The 22649-nt window shown below is 43.4% G+C and overlaps 1 long non-coding RNA gene across 1 annotated transcript in view; it reads right to left on the bottom strand.

Moving 5' to 3' along the window:
* The window catches only part of LOC146337246 (uncharacterized), an 88444-nt gene that overhangs the window by 48617 nt on the left and 17178 nt on the right, over window positions 1-22649 (bottom strand). The window lies entirely within an intron of this gene.

Here is a 22649-nt window from a genome sequence, read left to right as displayed (position 1 = left end):
CACACACACACACCAGTCCAGATTCAGAAGTTGACTGGATTGGCAGTTGAGTTTTACCTCAACACTGTTGTTGCCTTCTACCACAGCTGAGACAGCAGGCTAGTTTAGGGGACACCGGACAGGGGGTATAGTATACATAGCTCTGTCATCCAACAGAGGAGAACACCCAGAAAGTTCATGAGGAACAGCTGGGAGATGGCCCCCTCTGCCCCCTCCCAGCATCTGCTGCCTGAAATGGTCATGTCACTCTGCCTAATGGTAGGGCTGGCTTTGGCCCTGGAACACAGCTGGAAAACCACAATATTAGAAAGATTGGCAGATTAAAACAAAACAAAACTAGTTACAATCCATAGTGTTAATGAATAGTTGTATCGACTGGCAAATTTTTTGCAGTCTACAAAACAAAACAGTCCCTCCATCTGAATAAAAGAGCTGTGTTTCCTGGCCAATATTTGCACAAGCTCGTTCTTGCCCGCAATGGCAAAGTCACTCAAATGGTTTTCTTCAAGCTCTTCTTTGCTGCACTCCTGGTCACATTTTCATTGTCAGTCCTGAGTTACTGTTTAATCCATAATCGCTTGATAAATAGAGTTCAATTGGAATACCTGTGTTAATTAAACCAAAGATGGCAGAGACAGCTTTCATTTCTCACTGATAATTTTCCAAGACTTTTAAAAAAATTATCATTGGAGCTGGAAAAAAAGAACAAAAGGGAGTAAGAGAAAAATCTGGGGACTTCACACATCCTTTTTTAATCAGAAGTGTTTAATAACACCTTCATGTGATAAAGCTTTCAATTGTTCTGTATCTCTTAGCTTTTACAGGCACAGTTCCTTCACTCTCCTTTCGTGCATTTGCAAGTTAGAATGGGTTTTTCACATCACAAAAAATGTTGCCTATGAGAAGGCAGAGGAACAGCCAAAGATGCATTCTGCCTATCCAGTGAGCTTTAAACCACAGGAGGCTCCATACAAAAGGCCGGGATATTTATCAACACTGCTTTGTGAATGGTCACTGTAATTATTTTACATGTATCTAAGCTTTTACATAATTATCACTATCTCTATTTCTTGCATTTCATTCCCTTCTGGCTTCACATTTTAGTTTCTCTGTGTGTATGCATGTGTATGCATGTGTGTGTATTAGGGACGACTGAGAAATTCACAAAATAATCAAATGAGTTTGGATTTCTATGAACCTGACCCATCGATTCCATAGCAGATCAGCTTTTCCCCAGTCACACAGATTCTGCAGATTGCAGACCCTTTTTTGTGTTTAAACTTTCTGGAATTTTATGCAAATGTAGTTATAGAAAAATATGTAAAACAAAGAAACACCAGCTAAAAATTCACATTTCCCCCATAGGCTAAAGCAAGAAAATGCACATTTGAGGAGGGATTTGCACATTTAGAGGGGATTTGTGCATTTTCGCGAGTGTGAGTTTGTGCAAATTTGGGAAATTGGAAAAATCCAATTCCGCCGATGAGTGGATGACAGAACAAAAGGCAGAACAAACGGGAATCCGCAAAAAGCAGACAGAACAGATTTTACAAAATCCATACATCCCTAGTGGGTATATAGACAGATAGACGCACACACACAATTATACACATACCAACTATTCCGTGAATCCTTTCTGGTCCACAAAAACATGTGCCATCATAAATTTCTTAGTCTTTAAGGTGCCACAAGAGCCTGTCTTTATTTTTTTGCAGGAACAGACTAACACAGCCACCCCTCCAGAGGCTTCGATCTGACCACAAGCAGGAACTGCCTTCCAGTTTCTCTTTGCCTTCAAAGCTTGCAGTGCAATGGAATTCCAGCACCTCATTCTGCTGCATGTGTAGATCAGGCCTCTGTCAACAAGAGATACTGTCTCTGCCCGCTCAGGGACCAGTTTCACCCAGGACACGAGAGGTCTGAGTTACAGCCGGCCCTTATGTTTTTTTTAAAACATGGGGGGTCATTCTTCATCTCAGAATGCTAGGTCATATCTGATACCTGCAGTACCTACTGGTGACACATTCATTCTGCAATCACCATTTTGCAGACCTCACAGCCACAAGATCTCTCTTAGTTTCTGAACTTTTCTGTTCCTTTTCCCATCCCCTGCCTTTTATACCACCTACCCTAACCTTCCCTAACTTGGTCCCCTCCAGATGGTTGGGACTTCAACTCCCATTGGACCCAGCCAGCATAGCCAATGGTCAGGAATGCTGGGAGTTATAGTCCAAAAGATATGTAGGGCCAGTGGAGGCTGGTGGCTCCAATGTCAGTGGGGTGGTGAATCCACTCTGGGTTTCAGTCGAAACTCTAAAGAGTTCTTTTAAGTTCTGACTGAAACCCAGAGTGGATTCAATACCCCACTGACATCGGAGCCACCAGCCTCCACCATGTAGGTCATGGTGGGATGGCTGACCAAGCCTGATGAAGAGTTCTGGGCAACTCGAAAGCTTGCACATTCTTTTCTTGCATGTTGGTTGGTCCTCATAAAGGTATTGTGTAACTATGGATTTTTTTCTGTCTCTAGATTGACACTTCTGTTGATCTGCCCTGTGTTCTTTCTCTGCCAACCCCAGCCTCGATTCTGCCAGGACTTCCACCTTCATTTCTTCACATGTTCAACTACCTAGAGATCATCACTCTGCATTTGGAATGGCTCACCCTTCCTCAACCTGGTGTCCCCCAGATGTGTTGCCATGCAACTCACATAATTCTCAATGGCCATGCTGGCTGAGAATAATAGGACTTGCAGGTCAACACATGAGGGGGGCACCAGATTGTGGTAGGCGTGTGTTGCTAAAAGAGCGACACCCCTCTGTCCATTTCGTCTAGGTACTCTGCCCTTCATCTTATATTTGCAAGTAAATAAACACCCACTCATTTCCAAAATATAACCAGAGCCCGTTCTTCTTGTCCCTTGATCTCTCGCTAATGTCGACATAATATTGCAATGGCTAGAAAGTATGTTAATCCAGATGGTTTTAAAATAAGAGGGGGTGTACTTTTAAACACACTGTGTGCAATTTGCAATGGTCATCTTTAAAAATGCAGATCCATTATCCTTTTTTTTTTTCCATTTGGAATGAATGAGGCTAATTAATTTCAGGCCATACTTGATGAGGTCAGCACCATATGAGGGGGTGTGCGCTAGACATTGCTAATCTCTTTCAGCTGAGAGTGATGAATTAAAGATGAAGGCCTAATTTAGAATGTATATATATAAAAAAAAACACCCTACAGCAAATAATGCTATACCCTCTGCAACAAAGGAAAACTTGTTCTTGTGGGCTCCCATGTAGTGTTGATTTTGAAGAAATCTTCAGTTCACTTTGGGAGTCCAGCTGTGAATGGGTGAAACAGATCAGAAAATTGCAACTGGCTTTTTTTCTTTTATTTTTTGCTACTCACATAGAAGTGTGTGTGCGTGCATGCGTGCGTGCGTGTGTGTCTGTTCTGCTAAGGTTGGGGAGAAATTTGTTCATTTCTGACATTAATGTGAACTTACCTAATTTCGCACTCTCAAACCACTATGTGAACCAAAACTCAGTAATCCTTTGAAATTCAAGTTTTCTCTAAGTGTTGCAATGGAGTTCTCAAATAAAACGAAATGTGTACAAAGATGTGTATGTTAGGGGATATAATATCCAAGATGCATTCTATTCAGAAAATTGCTTGCAAACATGTGTGTATTAGATAAAAATGCATACAAAATGCATTTATTAGGAGAAATGTGCAGGAAAATGCTTATGAATTTTCCTGCAGACTTTAAAAACAAAATTCTCAAAGTTCGGGACAAACCAAAGTTAAGACTGGAGAAATTCTCAAAGTTCGAGGCAAACTGAACTTAAGATTGGAAAAATGAGTGGGTGGGGGGAGAGAACCATGTGGGATAGTGGTTGGAGTGTTGGACTGGGCCTTGGGAGACCTGGCTCCTAGTCTGTACTTGGCTATGAAGCTCCCTGGGTGACTTTGGACCAGTCACTAAATCTTAGCCTAACCTACCTCACAGGATTGTCATGAGGATCAAATGGAGAGGAGGAGGAGCATATAAGCCACCTTGGGTTCCTTGGAGGAAGAAAGGCAGGATATAAATGTAACAAATAAATCAAAGAAACTGAGAGGAACTGAAATTGACAGATTCATTCATTTGGACTACATTTACACTTAACTTAGGGTCTCTTGACATACTGCATTTTGTTTAGCCATGCACTAAAGATGCACTTTGCATCTTTAACTATAAATCTCGGGGGGGGGGGGGTTACAAGCAAATGTGACAAGCACCTGTATCCAGTGTGTAGTGAAGCCGGGGCTCACAGGGACACGCTGCCAGCACTTTTTTTTTTGGTCTTATCAGGGACACTGGCATCATCTAGCACCCCACTCAGAACTCCCTGTTCCCTCTGAGCTTAGCTGCAATCCTCACAGTAGCTGGGGTGTGTGTGTGGCAAGGATGAATTTTCCCAGCATCAGTATATTGTTCCCTGTTGTAATGCAAAGTATTTTGATCTTGCATGGACAATTGAGACCTATGAACTTTACAAAAGACCTGCTCCTGGTGGAGATGAAAACTTCTAGAACTGGTTTGTTGGTATTGGATCAACACAACTGCCTGCATTTGAGGACTCTCCTATGGGAATGATCAAGATGATCCCCTGCACTTCAACATTTACTACTGTACCACTGCCTGTATCATACAGATATGCTTGTGAGAGAGCCAGTATTAGCTAACTCAGGACCAAACCAGAGGAGACACTGTAGATCCATAACAGGATTTCTCATTTTGTTACTTTTTTTTTTAGCAGTCAGGGCGGGAGGGCAAATTAGATCAGGACTGTGGCACTGTTGGAGGGGAGGGTTAACTCCCAGTACTACTTTAGTAGCAGCCCCCCATAGCTGCTATTTGTCCTGTTAGGGTATTCATATGTATATGCATATGTGCCCCCCCCCCAATGGGGAAAATAAGCACTTTACATTGGGGAAAATGAATCATATGGATTAAACCCCTCACCCAGCACTGTGATTCCAAATCATTTTACCCCTTGCCACAGCTCCATTTGAACAAAATGTAAAGAGCTGTGTGAGCTGGTCATAGATTTCAAACACTCATTTAGTTTGGCCCTCAGTGACAGATCCAGGTTTGCTCCACATCATGTGTGGAACAATCCTTAGGGCCAAACTACACATGACATTCAGTCACATATATTGCTTCTTCAACATTTTTTAAAGCCTAAAACAACAGCATAGGTTGTAATATGGTGCAGAAGGCCTGCACAGTGGAAGAAAGTTCTTAACCCTTTTTGTCTAGGTTTCTTTTCTACTCAGTGCCCCCCCCAGCTGTTTTTCATCCTGAGCAGGAAAAGATACAGGCACTATGGCCTTGAATAAAAACTAGAGCTTGAACCTTTCATTGCTTTAATTGATACTAAATCATTAGTTAATCAATTGGTCAGAATCAGTTTTTTAGAGCTGCAAATCAGAGGCGCTCATTTATTTTTGAGGCTATTTTAATGCCGGTGTGATACATTTATTTTTTAACTGAAAGCAGTGGGACTTGTATCTGTGTAGACAGGTATAGACTGTTCTTTTTAGTTTGTCAAAGTTATCTTATACTTCAATATCCCATAAGAGATGCATAATATTGAGTGTTGGTTACCATGCCAGTAAGTTATTTTAGTAAAAGGCTGATGATTAAGCTACTAGTAATTCTTTTATCACTTGACAGAAGCAGCCGTTGAAATGCCTGCCTGCTTGGGCATCCCCAGGTGAGCAGTACCTGTGACACACTTCCTTTCCAAAAGAATTCTACTGTCCAAATTCAAAGATTTGCAGGAAGGAAGCTATAAAGTGTCTGCTTTGTTAATGATGGCTCTTATCGATGTGCGTGCGTGTCTGTGCGCGTGCATGTCTGTGTATGTGTTGGATTTTCCATGTTTCCCTTCTAGGAAGGTGGTGTAGATTATATGATAACTTTTATCAGGCCAACCTGATATAATAATAACACATGCTGAGGTTGTGGCCGACAAAGAGATGCATTCTTCGAGCACAGGGGAGAACCATAGGCCATTTTCCAATGAGATGGTAATATGCACCCCGTCCCCAGCGCCTTTCTTTTGGCATTTGTGCTATGTTGTTGAGTGAAACTGAGCTGACGTTGCATCCAATGTGGATTTTACATCTGCATTACAAACCAACTTAAACACAAATCAATGTTAGTCTCACATTTAAAATTGCACCCAGAGACACAAGATTCAGAGGTGCAAGCAAACTGAATTAACCGAGCCCCTGGGCCCCTGGGGTCAGCTCACTGATGCTCTATGCTCTCATGGTCTAGTCTAGAGCACCAGTTTTCAAACCATCTAAGTTCAGGCGAGCCCCCATACCAAAACTGCTGATTCTCCCCCCACCCCCGGGCACACTATTAGAAAGCAAGACAGGATGACGGAGAGAGAAGGAAGAGGGAAAACACCTCCTCTCGCTGCTTACCTTTGCTGCTGTTAGATACCTGCCTTATACCTGCCTTTGCTGCTGTTAGATACCTGCCTTATACGGAGTCAGACAACTGGTCTATCAAGCTCAGGATTGTTGACACTGACTAATAGAAGCTCTCCAGGACTTCAGGCAGGAGTTTTTCCAGCCCTGCTTGGAGAAGCTGGGGATCGAACCTGGGACCTTTTGCATGCAAAGCAGGGGCTCTACCACTGAGCTATGCCCCCGCCCTTTTATTCCCATGTCCCCATGCCACTGCTGACTTTAATGAAGGGAAAGATGTGTTTGGGTTAGGGATGTACCAACTATGTAAAATCCATTCCATCTGTGGTTTGCAGATTGTCAGGCACCTTTCATTCTGTCGTTTGTCCATTGACAGAATTGGATTTTTTTTTTTGTTTCCTAATTTGTGCAAATGTGCATTTGTGCATACATGCAATTGAGCAAATTCACAATTGCAAAAATGCACAAATTCCCTGAAATGCACATTTTCATGCTTTAGTCTAGGGGGGAAATGCTCATTTTTGGCCTTTTTTAAAATGTATTTTTGTACGACAAAATTTGTCCAAAATTTGGGAAGGTTAGAAGAATGGCCCGCAAGTCTGTGGAATCTGCCCAACAGGAGAAAAGCCGGTCCTCTGAGGAATCTGTGGGTCGGATTCATGGAAATCTGAACTCATTTGGTCCACTGCAGATTTCTCTGACATCCCTAGTTTGGGTGGTAAGGAGTCTCTGGGATGGAGGGGTAGAGATTGATGGGGGTGGAAAGCTGGGATTTCCCCCCCAGCTGAGACCAAACTATGAGCCAGAGAAGAATATGGGGGCTTATAAAGCTCACCTCAGTTTTCTGAGCCACCAGAATTTGTTTCTGAGATGAGAACTTTGCCAGCATCTCCAAATGTAATTAAGAACCAAACTCCTCTACATGTGGAACTTTCATATCACTTCAGATGTGATGCTCTTTGATGTACCATGAATTCACACATCTAGCTGCCAGTCAACAAGGGCTGCCTTGTTCACACATGCAGGCACATCCCTTGATTTTTGCACACTTGATAACTGGCGGCTGCATGTATGAATGGCGTCCAGTGAAGGGCAGCGAATCCCCACCGGGTTTTAGTCAGAACTCTAAAGGAGCTATCCAAGGTGCTTCACAAAGCACCTTGGATAGCTCCTTTAGAGTTCTGACTGGTTCTGACTAAAGCCTGGAGTGGATTAACTGCTCCACTGACATCAGTGCCACGGTTGGCATTTTTTCAGGTGGAGCCAGGGGGTGGGGGAAAACTTGTCTGAAACTCTGGATTGCTGCTGCCAGTCAGTGTGGACCAGGGATGGGCAACTTGTGAACCTTCAAATGTTTTGGCCTGAAACTCCCATGATCCCTTACCACTGGCTATGCAAGCTAGAGCTGATGGGAGCTGTAGGCCAAAACATCTTGAGGGCCACAAGCTGCCAACCCCTGATGTAGACAATATTGAGTGAGATGGACCAATGGGCTGATTCAGCAGCAGGCAATTTGTATGCTCATATATCTGTTGTATTATATCTGAGATGGGCTATTCACACATGCAAATTGTCATGTGGGCCTGTTTCACTATCAAGTGATGCCTTGAATCTTTGAACGATCAAAACTTGCACCAATCTAACACCACAGGGGGAGCATTTATGCCTCCTTATACCACTACCAGTGCAGTGTTTTTCACTGCTCAGGTCACTATCTTGTGCCAAAGCAGAAGTACAGCCGGACAGAGGTGTTTCTACCTAGATCTGTCACAAGCATGTTGAAAGTAGGGGAAGCAAGGCTGGTGTCAGGAGACTGCATCCTCAGGCAGCTGCGGAAGACACACTAACTCTGCTGCCCTGGCTCCCCTTTGTACTTCTTTCATGAGTACTGGGCAGCCACCATGGTAGTTGTTCGCAGCGACCCAGAACGATATTGCCAGGACATCATGTGCAATAATATTTGAGCTTGTGCAGTGCTCAATGGCCACCACCACTGCCATCTCCTGCCTCATCCAGTAAGTCCTTTAACTGCCCCCACATTCTGTGAAAATGAAGAGGAAGAGGAGGTCTCCTACCTACCAACATGGAACCCACAAACCTGGAGCCATCCCTGAGATGAGAGGGCATCTAATTTAAGGATCAGGAGGGCTATATGGATGGCAGAAGCTGAACCCATCCCCCCATTTCCAGAGCTTACCTCCCTGCAGCCCCCTCCCCTCTATTTCTGTGCCCTCAGCCAGGATGACTTCTGGTATCAGACCTGATGGGAGAAAAATGCCTAGGTGCAGCCTTTCCCACTCTTGGGTCCCCAGGTGCTGCTGGGCTAACTGCAACTCCTATGCAACAAATTTCATAAATACGTATTAAGACGCTGAACTGCAGACCGGAAGGTTGGCAGGACAGCAGTTCGAGACCCGAGTGCCGCGTGATGGAGTGAGCTCCCGTCTTCAGTCCCAGCTCCTGCCAACCTAGCAGTTCAAAAGCAAGAAATTGCAAGTAGATAAATAGGTACCGCTTTGGTGGGAAAGGTAACAGCGTTCCATGCACCTCAATGTTCAGTCATGCTGGCCACATGACCACGGAAGCGTCTTCGGACAGCGCTGGCTCTTCGGCTTAGAAATGGAGATGAGCACCACACCCTAGAGTCAGACACGACTAGTTGGGGACACCTTTTTACCTTTAGACTAACAACAGAGAATTCAACAGATACGTTTAGAGCTAAACGTAATGTTTTGGCTTCCTCCTTCGTCTATGGCTGTGATGTGAAATGGACACCAGGAGTGGCAGTTTGTATATATGCTAGCAGCTGCCATCTTAGAAGAGGCATCCCTTCCTGAGAAAGCAGAAGGCTCTTCTAAGATGATGTATGCTATCTGCATTTTTTTTTAAGTACTTGTGTTTAATTTTTTTTTTTTAAATACAAAATAGGAAATTCTGCATCGTGATTAACCATTGCACCTTCTTAATTGATCAAAAGGTTGGTTGTTTTTTTTAAAAGATTGATCTAATCTAGGGATGGGGTCCGGGAACCTCTGGCCCACAGGCCAAATTCGGCCCACCAGGTAAGGCCCCTCCCCCAAGCTCCACCTCTCAGAAAGGAGAGGGGGTGGGAAAGCAAGTGAGTGTTGGCCTTGAGGGAAGAGGAAGCAAAGACAGCATGGAACTCAGCTGCAACCTCAAGGAGCATTCCCCACCTCTGTGGCTGCATCTGTTTCACTCTCACTTGCCTTCCCCAATTGGGACTCAGCCCGACTGGGACAATGAGCAGCAGGCAAAGGGACTTGGCTGGTGCCTGTAGGAGCTTCTCCTCAAAGCACCTCCCTGCCTCTCTCTGCATGGAAAAAGGCAAACTGGATCTGATAACTTCCAGAGGGAGGGATGGTGTCAGGGTGTTGGCTCCTCCCCTAAGTCCTGCCCTCTGACATCATTCTACCCTCTGTATTGGACCCAGGACCAGTCCTGTTCCCCACCTTAGAGATCTGGGTCTCAAATCCACCGATTGCATCTCATTTGGCCCTCAGCTGCCAGTCATCGAGCATAGAGTGATCAAGTGTAGAGAAACCGAGTCAAGTATATGGATGTGCGAATCAGCCCTAAGGTTTCTCTGTGTCTTTCTGCCTGTTTGTTTGTCTGTGGGCAATGAATCCTTCTGCTAAAGAGAGAATTGGAAAACCAATAATTAAAAAAAACCCAGAATCTACTGCAAAGCGGACTAGCTCCAGCCATCACAAGAAAATTTTGCTTTCCCCTTGCTTAGCAGTTTGTTGCAATCCTTTATGGGTGATGGTACTGCCTGATGTTCCCAACCGGTGGCTGTATGGAGCTGCTGGTTTTGCACCCCAGTAGTCCTCATTAGAAAAAACCTGCTTCGCATTACGTCCCATCTACATGCCGAATCAATCTTTTGACCCTTTGATTGCTTCTGAAAATATTTCTATTTCTTAATAACACACATTTTCTCCACCACCTCCAGGCTGTGATTAAACGCAGACGAGGTCCAGCAATGCTGGTCAAGTATGCAGAGGGATTCTTTGGGGCAGGGAAGAGGAGGGAAGACCACAGGTTTTTCTTATTGCGGAGCCATTATAGCATATAAATCTGGCTATTTGGGTTGTAGATGCATCAGAGGGCAGCTGTAATAAATACAGATCAGTGCATTACGCTAGCGAAAGAGACTTTATGGATCATGTCCCATGCTTTGCAATTCTCTGATGCTGCCCCTGAACTAGGCTCTTGTTGCAGTTTGAAGCCTATTAAAATTCTGAATGCAGCATTATTCCACTTTGGGGTGCATTTCTCAGTCCTAACCATCAAAGGCCTATTGAAAGAACCTGGCTTTTGAAATAAATCAAAACTCCCTCCCCCTGCCCCTTCCTTTTAAGAGAACATGCCATCCTTTCTCAGAGTTGAATGCATCGCATAAAATCAGTGGTGATTGACTCCTGGCTGAAGATCCTGACAAGTATGCGATGCAATTTGGTGGGACCATCCAGAAACAGAGAAAAACAAACAAGAAAACAGCTGGATGCATTTAGCCAGTAAAACCCAAGGGCAAATGTCAGCCTGTGTTGGTTATATTTAACCAGCCAGATGTATTATTATTATTATTATATCCCACCTATTTCCTGATACTGGGACTCAAGGAGACCTTACAACATTAAAAACCTGTACAGTTAAAACATATAATTAGAAATATATAAAAGTTAAAAATATAATTAAATCATCAATAATATTAAAATTGTAAAAAAAAATCAGAATTTAAAAAGACAACAACAATATAAACAATAGTACCAATCCATCATATTCTCATTGGTCCAGACTATCTATCCCCAAAGGCCTGCTGGAACAAAAAAGTTTTTGCCTGCCTGCGGAAATATACCAAGGAGGGGGCCTCTCTCACCTCCCTGGGAAGGGAATTCCAGAGCCTTGGGGCAGCCACCGAGAAGGCCGTCACCTGCATTCCCACCAGGCGAGCCTGGGATGGTGGCAGGGCCATGAGAAGGGCCTCCCCTGAAGATCTCAGGGCTCATTGGGGAGAATACAGTCTTTCAGATAACCTGGACCCGAGCCATATAGGGCTTTATAGCCAGCACTTTGAATTGCGCCCGGAAACAGACTGGGAGCCAGTGAAGCTGTTTTAGCAGGGGAGTTGTATGCTCCCTGTAGCCAGCCCCAGTCAACAGTCTGGCAGCAGCTCTTTGGACCAGCTGAAGTTTCTGAACACTCTTCAGAGGCAGCCCCACATAAAGTGTGTTACAGCAATCCAAACAGGATGTAACAAAGACATGTGTCACTGTGGCCAAGTCAGACATCTCAAGGAACATCTTTCTAGGTCAGGAAGAGCCAACTGTCAATGCACAAGGCTGGATCTGGTCCCCCAAAGCAGTGACTGAGTGGCTTGTTTATTAAAAACATTTATAGCCCACCTTTCTGACTCAGTATGAAGCCCCTCTAGCTTAGATGGCTGTAAGAGAAGCTTAGACGGCTGTAGGAGAAGCTTAGACGGCTCTAAGAGAAGCTTAGACAAACTCAGGGAGGATAAGTCTATGTACATAGGATGCTGACCTATAGGCAGACCATTAGTCCATCTAACCTAATATTTCTTCACTGACTGGCAATGGCTCTACAGCAGGGGTAGAGAGCCATCCCACCAAGGTGCCCACCCCCTCCCACTTTTTAAAATAAATCACACATTTTCTTACCGGCAGCTGGGTTGGCTGTGGAATAGGTTTGTGTCTCAGTGCTGAAATCTGGGGGCTCGAAGGAGTTGTTTAGTATGCTGGGGCTCAGACCCCACCTCTGCCATTTACTCAGTCTTTTGGGCGGGTTATTTGTCCTGTGCCATGCATCCCATGGCATCTGTTTTATGGCGGTGCCCAGGACGGTTTCTCAAATTGCCAAATGTGCCCAAGGTCCAAAACGGTTGCCAACCCCCGATTAGGGATGTCCAGGTTTTGTAAAATCTGTTCCATCTGTGTGTCATGGATTGTCAGGTGCCTTTCATTCTGTCACCTGCTCGTTGAAGAAATTGGATTTCTTTCCAATTTCCCCAATTTGCGCAAATTGACAATTGAGAAAATGTGCAAATTCCATCGACCAAATGGGCATCCCCCCCATGCATATTTTCATGCTTTAGCCTATGAAGGAAATGCACATTTTTGGCCTTTGTATTTTATTATTATTTTACACATTTTTTTACAATACGTTTGCATAAAATTCCATTTGCATAACATTTGCATAAAATTCCAGAAAATAGAAACACCGGTCCGCAAGTCCATGGAATCTGTGCGACTTGGGAAAAGCCAGTCTGCTTTTCGTGGGTCAGATTCATTGAAATCCGAACTCATTTGATTCCATTGAGGATTTCTCCAATACCCCTACCCCTGACGTACAGACTTGGAGACCATAGTCTTTCCCAGCCTAACCTGAAGACGATGGGAACTGAACCTGTGACCTTTTGCATGCATAATATGTGTCCTGCTGTTGAGGTACAGCCACTCTTTTAAAAGGGCCCTGATCAATGGCTACTTCTCATTATGGAGTAGCCAAACACATGGGTTGGAGTCTATTGCCCTTATGCCCCACTTGCAGGCTTCCCAGGGGCATCTGATTCATCACATTGGACATAGGATACTGGGCTATATGGAGTGTTCATCGCTTCCAGTAAGGTTCTTTTTGTGTTCTTGTGGAAATAAAAATGTTAGTCTTTTACATTTCTGTTTTGGATTTGGCACGCGATGTCCCGCATAGGCCGAAGTCCATATGCTCCTTAACTGGAACACCTTTGATGTCAGATTCTTCTTTGCACAATGCATAATTAACATACTTCCCACAGCACACAGTTGAACTACCAAATGATGTGATGACCACCAACACAGACAGCTTTAAAAGGGGATGGGACAAATGCATGGAGGATAAGACTATCAATGGTTAGTTGTCATGATGGATATATACTACCTCCAGGATCAGAAGGATCATGCCTCTGAACTTGAAATGGATGAATCTGTCAGTTTTGCTTTCTCCTGCATTCAAATTTTTAAAATCTCACATTCCTTCTCTCCCAAATATGAAGAAATGTATGAACTGAACTGAATGAACTGAACTGAAATGAAATTCTCACCCATTTGCCCAGTCCAAATTCAACAGTACACTTATCCTCAGTATGGAGAAGACCATATGTCTCCCTGCCATATTGCTCTTAAAGATGAGAAGCCTCTCAGAAAAAAAGAGGTGGCAACCCTAATTCAGTAAACACATGAAGACACAGGGATTCAAACCCAGTCTTTTAAGCACTAAGCCCATAAAGCCTGGACTAATGAATCTGCAACCTCTGTGGAGTTGCAAATGCAAGTGCACTTTGGTGCAAATTCCCCTCCAAAGTTTTTTTTAAAAAAGGGTTGGCAAATCTACAGAATTTGCATGACTTGGAAAAAGTCTGTTTGCTGCAGAAACCGCCCGTCGGAGCCATAGAAATCCGAACTCGTTTGAATCCATTGCAAATTTCTCTGACATCCCTAAGCGGGCATTGCCACTCACAAGAACTCAGCACTCCAGACAAGGCTAACTTCGATGTATTCAGCAAAAGATAATGCCAACAGCAGGTGGGTAAAGTGTTAAGGGTGTTGATCACCTGTCACAGCTCAAACAGATCATCAGATGTTGGCATCCTGCATTGTTGGGAAAATTTGGAAAGGGAAAGATGAGAGCCCAAATCAGACAAAGGGAGATCCCCCCCCCCCCGCCGCATCTTCCTACCCGCTTCATGTGGGTAGGACAATTGCTGCTTTTACTACTTATTACTCTGACAATTACTACTTTTTTCTATCAGCAAAGAGAGGAAAGGGCTGCAATGACAGAAGCATAGGAAAATAAATCAGATCGAGCACAATGTTAATCGCTCTCCAAGCTCAAAGCAGATCTCGACCAGAGGCACAATTTCAGGTTCGAGTGTGGGCCAGGAGAGATGTTACAGCGGATGCATAGCGGGAGGACAAGATTCACACCAACATTCAGAGGCCTGCTCTTGGGTGTTTTCAATTAAATTACAAAAATGCCCGTGTACTTTAAGAGTAATAATTGCTTGAGTATTTCCAGGAGAGAATGATCACAGCAGGTTCTATGGACTTTTAATGTATGTATGTATGTATGTATTTAATTATTTATTTTTAAATCACATATATTATTGTATATCCTCATCTGGAATTAAGACTAATTATGCGTAACTTGTTTTCTGCGTATCCATCCTCTGTTACCTTTTTCTCCCCTCTCTTGTCTTCCTCGCTATTAAACTTTTGATTGCAAGTTCCTCAAGGCAGGACCTGTCAAACTGGATTAAACTACTTAGGCTGCAATCCTAAACATATGTTCCTGGGAGTAAGCACCATTGAACACAGTGTGAGTTACTTCGGAGTAAACAAGCGTAGGATTACACTGTTAAGAAAGCATTACACATGTTGATTGGAATATAAACACAGTATTCTTTTGTGAGTAGCTGTATTTTTGTAGCGTCTTCTGAAACGTCTTTACTAGCCCAGCTATGGTGCATTATCAGACCTGACGTCATGTAATCTTAGAAACCATGTATTATATTATTGCCAGTTTAAAAGAACTGGGAATTTGTGAAGAGTGTGGATAGTTATTAATTTTTTGGCCCTCTCTCTTTACTGTAGTACTTGGGGTCACCCAATGAAATTAATTGGTCATAGATTCAAGGCAGAGAAAAGGAAGCATACTACTTTGTACACTGCATAATTAAACTTGTGGAATTAGCTGCCCCAAATGTTGATGGCTACTCACTTAGACGGCTTTAAAAGGGTAGGGGTCAACTTATCATGGTGCCTCCCCCATATGTTGTTGGACTTCAGTACAAATGATCTCTCACCATGGGCTACGCTGGCTTGGACTGATGGGAGTTACAGTCCAACAATATTTGGAGGACCACAAGTTGCCCAACCCTGATCAAGGGCTATTGGTTGTGACAGCTAAATGGAACCTCCCTGTTCAGAGGCAGTCTACCTTTTGATACTCATGCTGGGGACAAACAACAGAGAGTCCTGATGCCTTGTACACCCTGCTTGCAGTCTTCCAAGAAGAATCTGACCATCCACAGTTGGAAGCAGAATGCTGGACTAGATGGGCCTTTGTTCTTATCCAAAAGGACCATTCCTAACATATCTTGTTCTCTGAAATGAACCGAAAGCCCATGCAGATGCCAACAGAGAATTTGCAAAGACGTTCTGTGAGTTGCTTTATGAATGAGATCTCATGTTATTTGGCAGACACACACATACACACACACACACACACACACCTTCCTTGAATTATGCCACTGAAAGGAACTCTTTTGTATTAAGAGCTTTAAAACTATCCCCTTTGCCTCATGCACAAGGCAGAGAAAGAATTGTTCCGCTCTCTGTGTTTATATATTAAAAGGGCTAAAGCCAAAAGGTGTGCATGGCCTACTTTTTTTTTTTTAAGAAAAAAATTCTGATTGCAGATAACCGCTCAATTTGATTTAGTGTCGAATGATAGTGATGAGGTTGATAACTCGGCGTTCATCGGTAATTCATCTTCTCCTGGTAGAAATTTACCGCAAAGCAGTGCTTTCCCAGCACTGACAAGTCCTATTAATCTTCTTCAGACACATTTCAATAGGTGTCTCCATCTAGACCCTCCATCTAAACACTCTTGAACGTCACCAGAAACTTGGAGGCGCCTTCATTTCAGGTTCCACTAGGAGTGAAAAAGGGAGAATGGGTTGTACTCTTAAGGGAGGGGGAGTTTTTAATCCTCACTGCCCATTTAATTAGTAGTTCCTGCCAGTGCCAGCTTTTTCCCAGTCATGTGTTTCCCATTTTGCCCTACCTTGAAAAGAACTTGAAAAACATTGAGCAACCAAATTCTGTCTCCTCCTCCTCAACCTCAGCCTCTCATATGTAACTTCGAGATAATAATGTTGGACTACCTGACAGAGTGGTTGTAAGATATGATTAATCACCTAAGGCAGAGATGCAGAAACTCAGGCTTGGGATTCCAATGTGGCTTTCTGGGGTTCCATGGAAAGCCCCTTCCCCTGGCCACACCCCTATCCTCAACCACCCATCATTTGGTGGTCTCCTGGCTTTTGTGTAGTGTTTCTCCCCATTCTAAAAGGTCCAAATTAGAGCAGTGCGCAAATGGCCTCTCAAAATTCTCCAGCCTATTTGTGGGCAGAGGAACTGAGGAGACACTTTCACAGAAATTCTCCTCCTAGGGGAGGAGAAATTCTCCAGCCGTTTCTCACAGATAGTATCACAGATACGGCAGGGGCTGTAGCACAGGTTCTTAAAGGGTAGTTGGTTTATTGCAGTTCTCCTGAAAGTGGCAACAGCATCAGCTGCATTGAGGCTTCCCCTTTTTTGAGGCAGAATTTCGAATTTACGTTGGTGGTATCTGTGAGCTTACCTAATCCCTGCAAGGTGGCCAAGGGTGCAGTGTGTGTGTTTTCTCTCTCTATCGCACATATTTGCAGTGCTCTGCAGCCTCCCAGACCACCTGCCATTCCTGAACTGAAAAAGCCCACGGGAGGAATTGCCTCATGACATCTTCCTCATGTGGGCTTTAATTGATGTGCGGGAAGCTGAGGAGGCTACAGGCTGCCACAGAGATTACTGAATGACGACAGACAGGACACTCATACACACTGCTCAGCCACTTCATAAGCAAGGTAAGCCCAAGAAACCCAAACCCAGCCCATGAGACGGTCTCTGAAATTTCTCCTCCTTTGAATTACTTTTTGAAAGCAATTTCTTTCCTGTCAAATTGAATGAGATTGGTCGGAAAAATATGTGGGAGAATTTTCCCCACAGCTCTGTTCCAAATGCCTCTCCTAAGACCTTGTTACTGGCACTAAAACTGTTAAGCTACAGTAGGATGGCATTTTTGGTATGGTGGCCCTGCCCCTTTTGCCTTTGGCTCCGCCCACCACTGGAATGTGGCCCCTGAGAGCTTCTCCAAAATGGAATTCAGCCCTTGGGCTGAAAGAGGCTCTGCACTGCTTACCTAAATCTTTAATTGCAGTTTTAAAATCCTTCACCACCACCCTAAAATGTAGACTAGTAACCTTAAGCCACAATCCTATGCACACTTACCTGGGAGTAAGCCCTCCTGAACACAGAGGGACTTACGTCTGAGTAAACATGCATAGGCTAATGCACAATGACAACAACAAGCACAACAACTGCAATCCTGTAAGACAGGCCAGCATTATGGTTCTTCACATTGTAGATCTGTTGTTGGTATTAGGAGCGGTTTGCCTCAAACCATGATTAGTGAATGCCTGAGATGAAATTTGAAATGGAGACTTCCTCGCAATTGATGGGAGGTTTACACCAAGGAAACAATTTGGACCTTGGAAATGTTGAAGGGTCTCACAACTGCAGGAGGTTGGAAGGCATTTCTCCCCACAACACCATTAGGTTTTGGAACACATGTGATGTTTCTAAACAATGGACTGGCACACTGAGAGGCTATTGATGTAAACAATTCAGTGGACCTATGTACCAGCAGTACATTTCAAAGGTACAAGTCCCATTTGCTTCAAACCTCAGACTGTCCATTTGGTCTAGGTTGATACCATTGATGCTGTCCTTTGAAGATATATGAAAAAGTGACCATAGCAAACACTCTTAGAATATATTGCTTTGAGAACATTTAATCATGAATACATCCAAGAGAACCTTTAAAACTTGCTGAGAATTATGCCCATCCCACCCCTGAAATGTGAAATGGAGCCCCTGCGTCATAGAACCGCTAGCTCCATTCTCCCATCATACATTTTGATGGGGAATTGCATGTTTTGTTTTGTTTTTTAAAAAAATGGCTTTACTTTCTGGTTTGCTTATCAAAATGGGAAAAATTCAAACCCCTTTTCACTTCAACAGTCCTGAATTCAATTAAACTGTGAGTTTCAGGACCAAAGCAGACATTACTTTAAATCATAGAATCATAGAATAGTAGGGTTGGAAGGGGCCTACAAGACCATCAAGTCCAACCCCCTGCTCAATGCAGGAATCCAAGTCAGAGCATCCCTGATGGATGGCTGTCCAGCCTCGTCTTGAACGCCTCCAGTGTGGGAGAGCCTGCTCCCTCCCTAGGTCATGGGTTCCATTGTCATACTGCTCTAACAGTCAGGAGGTTTCTCCTGATGTTTAGCCAGAATCTGGCTTCCTGTCACTTGAGCCCATTATTCCATGTCCTGCATCCTAGGATAATCGAGAAGAGATCCTGGCCTTCCTCTCTGCGACAGCCTTTCAAGTACTTGAAAAGCGCTATCCTGTCTCCCCTCAGTCTTCTCTTCTCAAGGCTAAACATGCCCAGTTCTTTCCGTCTCTCTTCATAGGGCTTTGTTTCCAGTCCCCTGATCATCCTTGTTCCTCTCCTCTGAACCCTCTCCAGTTTATCTCCATCCTTCTTAAAGTGTGGTGCCCAGAACTAGACACAGTACTCCAGATGAGGCCTAACCAGTGCTGAGTAGAGGGGAACTGGTACTTCCTGGGATTTGGAAGCTATGCCTCTATTAATGCAGCCCCAAATAGCATTAGCCTTTTTTGCAGCCACATCACATTGTTGGCTCAATGTGTGTCCTTTTTTGCAGCCACATCACATTGTTGGCTCAATGTGTGTCTCTTTTCTTCTTCTTTGAAATACTTTAGAGTAGGTCCCATGCCCCAATCTGGACTGGGACCCTAGCATGGAGGGTAGGGGGGCTTTCAGTGTATGTATTGGCTCCCTGCACCTACTCTAGAGATAAATAATAAAAAAGACATAGCTGCTAGACAATCATTTAAAGTTATGTCTATACTGGCCCTGTAAATTTCTTGAACAGTGAGGTATCACTATGATATGTCCATTGCTATATCCATTTACCCATTCTCAAACTAGTACCCTCTAGATGTTTTGGACTATGATGACTAGGGATGTCCAAGGAATCTGTTTAGGGGGTTGAGCTCAATGAGCTTTCATTCATTTGGCTTCCTGGGCTTCAGTCCATTTTCTGCTGTGGAGCTCAACTCGGTCTGCAGCACGTTGGGCCAATTAGCAGATTTTCTATGTTTTGATTTTAATTTGCACAAACTATGGCTGAATTTTGCACAGATTTGCAAAATTTGTGCAAATTATGGCTATAATGTTCCTAAATTACACACACTGTGGCTGCAATTTGTGCAAATTAAGCAAATTTAGGCTACAATTTCTGCAAATCTCTATTTGTGCAAATCACGGCTCGCCACCCAAAAAAAAAAAAAAAACTGCAAAAAGTCCCAGAGTTCAGGGAACAAACACAGCCTGGCCTGCAAATGCAAACCAAATTGGGGACGCTGTGGAAGTCCATTGAGCCCCAAAAGGACCAGATTTCCCAGTGATGGACATCCCTAACTCGGACTTCCACCAACCCTAGCCAGCCTGGCCAATTAGATATGATGAGAGTTATAGTCCAAAATATATGGAGAGCACCAGATTAAGGAAGGTTGATTTACAATATAATTCTCCACTTCAACCCATTTTTAGTAAAGAATGGGTTGGGAGAAAGGTGTAAAACTACATTGCAACGTGATATCTGAAAGAAGGTTTCTGGAACACTGTGACTTAGTAGTACTATAAGGTTAAGATGAGTGTTGAGAATTCAAAACCCTCTCTTCCTAGTTTATCCATTTTTAACACACATCTGTCAAATGCCACTTGAGTCCTAAGCTCCAACTCCGTTACAAAAAGCAACTCGAGGTTAATGCAGCCACATAGATCACCACCGTATAACTCGGGGGATCCCCCCTTTTTGTTTTCCTTACATTAGCTGCCAAGGCGTGAACAAATATTGCTCAGTCAAATTAGACCAATAATATTTAAAGATGGATTATGTTCTGGAATCCTTGTGGTGGGCAAACAAGATGGACGCAAAATGGCTGTGTGTGCTTTGCCAAAGACCCCTCAGAATTTAAATGGGGTCATTTGGAGTTGGTTAGTTTATTAGCAGAGGAAACAAAATGTGGAAAATTGTCTGGGTCAAGTACTTTGGAAGGTGGCCCCAAGTGACTTCCTCCTTTGCTTTTCTCCCTCCTTCACAGCCCAAGTCTTTCCCTTGCTTGCTCTTCCTTTCTCATCCTCCTTCTCTCAGGCAGCCTGATGCTCTGCATCTTTATGTGGAAATGTCCCTGGGGGCTGGGTCCAGGTTTATGCTGGATTAGCTGCACTGATGGAAGTGGACTTCCCCACTCCTTCCATCTCGCGAAAGCTCCACCAGCTGCCTGAAAGTGCTACACAGAGGGAGTGACAAGGTCCTGTTGAAAGTGAGCTGTAGTTTGTGTAACTGTAGTGAGCTGTGATGTGTGTGGTGTGTGAACTCTAGTGTGTGTGTAGAACTTCCCATTATGTTCAAAGGGACTCACTCCCAAAATAGCATGCCTTCCAACATGTTATCAATGGCTTGTATCAGACTTGGTCATACTTCAAGTAGCCCCATTTAAATCTATGGGTCTTAAGTCAATCTTGACTAACTCCTGTCCCATTAATTTCAGTGTTCTCCCAATGAGACTAGGGACAGTCTTGTAGAATGCCTGAGCTCCACTGCTACACATTATTGAAGGCTCTTTTCCATTACATCTTCCCTTTCCTTTAAGGGATTCAACATGGCATACATGGTCCTTCCACCACATTTCTAGCTGCACAACAAACCTGTGCAGTAGGCTAGGCTCAGAGGAAGTGTCTGGCCCAGTTCTTCATGACTGAGTGGTGATTTGAACATGACTCTCCCCAAACTTATTTCTACACTACAACCACTACACTACACCACCTCTCCATAACCTGTATTCTTTCCATAATCTACATTAATTTTGTCTCCAAGAGCATATGCTATGTTGGCTTTAATTAATCAACTTAACCCATTTTTAAGCACACACACACTTTAAAAATATTTCATATAATGCTTAATCCTGCACTAGAGGCAGTGATAGTTGTTAAAGAATAATGGCATCTCAAACATATTCAGCAGCATTCACTCTCTGGGTAAGATGTTACGTGAGGAAGTGGAAGAGAAGCAGATAAACCAGCATTTTATGTTTATTTATGTGGGTGTGCATGCATGCTAGAGTAAAGATGAATCTCCTCTGCTCTACCTGGAGAACCAAGGAAGTAATACTTAAAAATCCCAACCTGTAAATAGCTACTTACCTGGTTGCTTGTAGTGAGTTGTGAGTTAAATTTACATACAGGCAACTAGGCAGAGAAGCTATTAAATATATGAACAGAGCACTAGGATTAGCACTCGCTCACTTTCCCCCTCCCTCTCCCTTCTTTCAGGTCATCTATGTGCCACAAATTACAAAGACAGGGATGTGTTTGCACATATGCCAGTACAAACTTGTCATGGGCTAGTAATTTCTGTGAATTTACTCGCAGAGATGATAAGCTGGATTTTTAAATTATGATTTCTTGGATCTGTAGTATCTACTTTGGATAGAACATACGTTCCTTTTTATTTTTCATTAATGACATTCACAGGCACATGAGAGTGAGAGAGAGAGATTTAAAAGTATATTTATTATTGTGTCTGATAATGCCTTTAGAGATTGCACACTTTGCAGTTTTAATGGTAGCATATAGGTACATACACACATAGGGATGGACAAGTCTGTCAACTTGGTTTCTCTTAGCTTCTCATTTTTCCAATCTTAAGCATGGTTCATCTTGAACGATGAGAACTTGTCCAGTCTAAAGTTTGGCTCATCCTGAACTCTGACTTTGTTTGTTTAATTTTTAAGTTCACATGTAACTTCATAAGCATTTTTGTGCACATTGTCCTAACATAGGCATCATTGTATGCATTTTGCCTAATATACACACGTTTGTAAGCAATTTTCTAATATAATGCATTTTAATGTTATTTCCCCTAATATGCACATATTTGTACAAATCCTTCACTTGGTGAACTCCATTGCAAAATTCGGAGACCAAGGCATTTCAGAAGATAACTGAGTTTTGGTTTGGATAGTGATTCAAAAGTGCAAAATCAGTACATTCACAATAAAATATGAACTGAATGAATTTCTGCCCCATCCCTAGTTCCCAGCAGGTTAAATAATATTCAAGGATCACTTCCCCTGCTATGGAGGAAGTGGGGAAAGAAG

Source organism: Heloderma suspectum, chromosome 11 (assembly GCF_057233095.1).
Source record: "Heloderma suspectum isolate Gila_16-S chromosome 11, 16-S_ref, whole genome shotgun sequence".
In the NCBI taxonomy this organism is placed as follows: Eukaryota; Metazoa; Chordata; class Lepidosauria; order Squamata; family Helodermatidae; genus Heloderma; species Heloderma suspectum.
The sequence above is the reverse complement of the archived record's forward strand: the minus strand, read 5'-3'. Positions and strand labels throughout refer to the sequence as shown.